The sequence below is a fragment of the Macaca nemestrina genome, chromosome 13 (genome assembly GCF_043159975.1).
Source record: "Macaca nemestrina isolate mMacNem1 chromosome 13, mMacNem.hap1, whole genome shotgun sequence".
NCBI lineage: Eukaryota > Metazoa > Chordata > Mammalia > Primates > Cercopithecidae > Macaca > Macaca nemestrina.
Window position 1 is genome coordinate 60,781,779 of NC_092137.1, and position 5,044 is coordinate 60,786,822.

At 37.3% G+C, this 5,044-nt stretch overlaps 1 long non-coding RNA gene across 1 annotated transcript in view; it reads left to right on the forward strand.

Moving 5' to 3' along the window:
* Window positions 1–2,530, forward strand: part of LOC139357860 (uncharacterized) — a 4,356-nt gene extending 1,826 nt beyond the window's left edge. Inside the window, exons 1-2 of the long non-coding RNA XR_011611766.1 lie at window positions 1–784; window positions 2,011–2,530. The exon at window positions 1–784 is cut by the window's left edge and continues 1,826 nt beyond it. This is a non-coding gene — a long non-coding RNA (uncharacterized lncRNA). The remainder of the gene's footprint in view (window positions 785–2,010) is intronic.
* The last annotated feature ends 2,514 nt before the right edge of the window (window positions 2,531–5,044 follow it).

Sequence of the window (5,044 nt, forward strand, 5' to 3'; positions counted from 1 at the left end):
ATAAAAATGTGAAATAATTTGAGTTACAAATTTTGAACTACGAATCGCCATCTGCTCAAATGGGGGAAAACCAAAAATTGCCGAATATATTTTCTCACCTCTTTTTTTTCATGATAACATAAACAACATTCCTGAATAATTTAAAAAAGAAACTGACTACACTTAATGCATTTTTATAGTTCAACAACTGCCTAGTGAGTCCACCTTCTCAAACGTGCAATTATTTTTTTCGTAATTACTTACATATGTTCTATCAAAAGATTCAGGTTCTAGTGCTTTTCCCACATATTGTGCAAATCTGCTTAGCTTTGTTTATCAGGACTTTAAGTCCCTGGGTTGATATGATAAAGTAGACTGCATTGTGCATTAACCCCAATTTGGTCCTCGGTGTCAACTATGCCAGAGACCTGTAAGAACATTCAAAGTATCCTCTGGGAGCGGGGCGGTGGGTGGGGGGGGGAGAAAAAAAGCCTTCATGAATCCAGACTTGGAGGGAAAAGCACAACTATCAAATAGATATATAGATACAAAGAATTATGATAAACAATTATCTTATCTTTTTGTGGGAAAGAAAGTAGGTAGGTGGATCTGCCATCCAGGGCTATTGAAAGCAGTTGCTGATGGTCTGGCATCCAGGACCCAGTGGAACTTACTATTCCCCCAGTAGAAGAAACAGCAGAATACAGATCATCTAGGATGTACCAAGTTGTAAGCATTCAAGCGATGAAGATAATGAGCCAGGAGCCATTAGTACAGGGGGTGTAATAGAAGATCTGATGGAGAGGTAAGTGTCCTGTTTTTAAAACCATATCCCAGGCTTCCACATGACAGATAATGCAAGTTGATTTTCAAGCATCCTAAAAATAAAGAAATCCAATTCTACTACTCACAGAATAATATGATGTATTTTTCTTTCGTTTTTGTTTTTGTTTTTGTTTTCTTCTTTAAGAGAAGAAAACTCTGACTGCCCAGGGAGGAGGGGATGCCTCATTTTTCTTATAAAGAGACATTGGCACCATGATCAAAAAGCCAGAACTTCTTAAGTTGTGTCTACAATAATCACCCTTTGCCAGGGGGAGGGAAGAGTGAGCCAAATGATGTCATGTTGTCATGCCTATCACCGTCACTGTTCAGTTTCAGTTCAGGTAAAAATGAGGGTGTAAATTCCTAGGCCCCCGGAATGATGAGGAAGTTGCTTCATCATGTTGGAGTTGGGTAGAAGAAAATGAAGAACTAACTGGTCAAAAAATGCTTCCAGATGACCTTGAACATCAGCTGCTCTCTTTCTATTCAAAGTATATTTCCTTGAACATGGCACTACTACTTTTGTTTTGATTTTTCATTCATAAACAATCTCCCTAAACGTATAGAATATTGAATACTGTGTATAATGTGAAATAGGCAGGTCCCTTATTTAGAGTCAGCTCAATACCAGGTGCTTCTGAGTATCAGAAACCTGTGTCAGATGTTGAGGGAACCGAAGACAAGTTAACAACAAGAAAAGGTCCATGTTGTGGAATGGATCAGAGTCCAGGGGAGGGACTCACATACAAGTCTGACTGGGGAACAGGCAATAGACAAGAGGTCAGGGAGGTGTCCCAAAGCGGGAGAATTTTCAGCTGCTGGGGAGGAATGAGTAGGCCTTTACTACATGGGAAGATGTGAAAAGAGCACTCAGAGTGGAAGTCCTGGCTGACCCGAGAGCAAGCGGCTCGGGCAGGCTTGGTGAGTTTGGGGGCTGCAAGTTGCCTGGTGTAGCTGAAGCACAGTGGCGTGACAGGAAGATGTCTGCAAAGGGAGGTTGGGGCAAGTCTGGGGAGAACCTGGAATGTCATTATTCACAGTCTTGACCTGAATCTGTAGGCAATGGAAAGTCATGAGAGGTTTTGGAGTAGGGGTGGTGGGTGACACGCTCTTTGAAAAAATTGAAAGCTGGAGGCAATTTAGAGAGTGGCTTGAAGCAAGTTGTTCTCTGCCATTCAACTTATTTTTCTATTTGCCAATCTGCAGAGGAAGTGGCCCATATGCAAATGAAGTGATTTGGATCTCACCAGGAATGAAATATTCACCATCTTCTCCTCCATAATTGACGATGATGTTTCTGACAGTGATTTCTATTTACATACACAGGATGGCTGAATCTTCTCATAGAAAGTCTACTCTTTGAATGCTTCTATATTTGGACTGTCTAAGAACCTAATTCATTCTTCCCTGTGGGGGCCCCAAAAGTTTTTACCTCTAACCCTTACCCTTTCCCTTGACCCAATTTGCCAAAAGGTAGGACTCAAATTTATGAAGAAAATCCCTCTTCTCTACCTCTAGAAAGAAACATTTGAAGATATCTAAGCCTTCCCACTATACAGTCATATTCATTCAGCATCCACTATACACACAACCTTTTGCTGAATCTTCTTTTAAAAAATGAACCCAAATAGAGATATTGAGAAAACAAGGATGAATAATACACGCCATTATAAATTTTTAAATGTTACCTAAAATCAAATGATTAAAGAGTAGCAATTGCTATCTGTTAACTGGTTGGATGGTGAGCTGGTTTTTAACACATCCCTGGTGCAACAAAGCTAAGTTTTGTAAATTAAAAATCCTTTAAAATTAGATTCTGTTTTTACCGGGCTGGAGAGACCAACTTACAGAAATTTAACCATGAAGTTTCATGGCTTTTGTCTTACTTTTCTAGTTCTATCCAGTAGAAAATAACAGTATGAAAAATGGGACACCATGCTGCATTTCAAATAGCCTTCTGCTAATTAGAAAATTACCCTGTATCATCATAAGGGCTGCCAGCATTGTTTTAATATGGCTCTGCTAATATACTGAAGGCCCTAATTTAAAAATCTTGTATCTTGGCTGCTAAAATCACTGCAGGCTGAATCTTGTCATACAGGAGGAGATTTTGTTTTTCAGTCCTGGGCATGGAACATAATTGGTGTCAGTTTTAAACGCCTGGAATGTGTGTGTGTGTGTTTAGAGGGGTGGGAGGGTGGAGAGACAAAACAATTGTCTTTAAATGCCTTCTTCTTAGCACATCTTAGCTGTGATCCCAGATCAGAACCTAGTTCTCTTGAGAATGAAGACTGCTTTGACATGTTAGTAAGGAAAATCTCAAGTAACTCAAAAATTTCTCCTACAGGATTTAGTTAAAATATATATTTGTGTTAGATTTAAACAAAGGAATTTCTACTGTATGTTTACAAGTGTCTGTTAAAATTGTTGTTGTTTAAATAAAATCTCTTAATAAGAATGAGCAAAATGTGTGGATCCAGTTATATAAACACATGTTCACATGCATATCAGCAAATTTTAGGTAATACATAGAAATATATAGTACATGGGAAGATATCAAAATTGAATACCTATGGTATCAAAATTGAATACCTATAGTCTTACTTTAGAAAAATGTTAGGAATATCAGACTTAAATTCTTACTTCCAGTCTTAATTATGACTTGGTATTATTTTTATATTCTTCCCTATTTCAACTATCAAACAGTAAAAGCTTTCATTTGTCTTACATATCAGTGTCTTACACCACAGTGTCAAGGCCAAATGCCAAAGAGTCATGGCACGAAAAAAAATACCTTTCAGCCTGAACCTTGAAACATCAGGCTTCACTTTATCTGTTTAGGGTATTATTTTAATGTAAATTGGTACATGCATATGATATTACTCAAGGGAAGAGATATTCATAAATAGCTATATTTCTGAGATTTAACTCAGAAAATTAGTTTTGGTCTTTTATTTTTATCTTCTTTTGCTAGCTGTACTTTCAAAAATAGTTTCTCTTTTAGACAACTTCTAGTTCAACTAAAAAGTGATTATACCCTTGAGTTATTCTTATTTAAATTACAGGCCCATAAGCATTGCTTTTCATCCTTGGCAAAAATTAAAAAGTATCAACTTAAAATGTAAAAGCATCTCTATCTAAGAAACAAGTTTAATAGTTTGCAGTATGTGGCAATTTGAGTGTGATGACTACTTCCAAGCTCTGTAAGCATTCATTAGCTTAGTTTCCTCCCGTTAGCTTGCAATAAAAATAATAATATTTGCCATTTAGTAGGGGCTTTTCACCCTCAAAGTGCTTTACAGGCATCAAGTGGTTTATTTATTAATAATCTATGTTTCTGCTTAATAAACTAGGTTTCTGTTTACAATCAAAGGGAAAATGAGAAAGTGTTCTGCTTACAATAAGTAAAGGAGTTGCTAACAAACTATCAAATTATGTATTTATTTTGCCCTACCCATTATTTTAAAATAACTTTCTCTTAGCCAATTAAAAATTTCAAGGTCCTAGGCAATGAAATAAAGCAGTCTGTTTCATGTCTGTTTTTCTAATTTGAAAGGAAGTAGGTAATTTTCAAAGTTTTTACCCCCTCAATTTATTTATGCAAAAGGAAGCTTGGTTTCAGATACTACAGATTAGACACCAAAAGAGATTTATCTATTTTCATTTGTGTTTATAAGAACATAGCAGATCCGTGCTGGAGGTAAAGGAGCCTCTGGAACCCCTAGGGTATCAGCTTAAAGGCCCTGGGTTCTATTCCCACCTGAGTGGGAACCGTAAGCTAATATTTTAAAGACCTAAGGCCTCCAGGACATTTGAATTTTGCTTCTTGGGCTCTGGCTTTAGGGCAGTGGTTGGATGTGGGCAGGGGTTAGCCTGGCCCCAAGATAGGTAACCTCTACAGAAGAAATCGCATAAACTGGCATGGGGGGTGGAGCTTAGATGACACCTATAGACTCAGAAATAAGGCCACTTCCTATAAAACCCCACACTGTTTTTCAAATTGACCTTCTCCATCCATGATATTCTGTTCCCTGAAAACTAATGCTTAGTTGAAACTACTTATGATTCTATTTTGACTTTACCATCCAGAGTTCTCATGAGGAACATTTGAAATGTTGCAAGTTTTTGGAGATTTCTTTGAAGCAGCACAGAATAAAAGGAAGATAGAAACTGGTTTACACAGAAGTTTAAAATGGCTCATTGTCCTGCAACTTAAATACATAAATACAGGAAACATCAG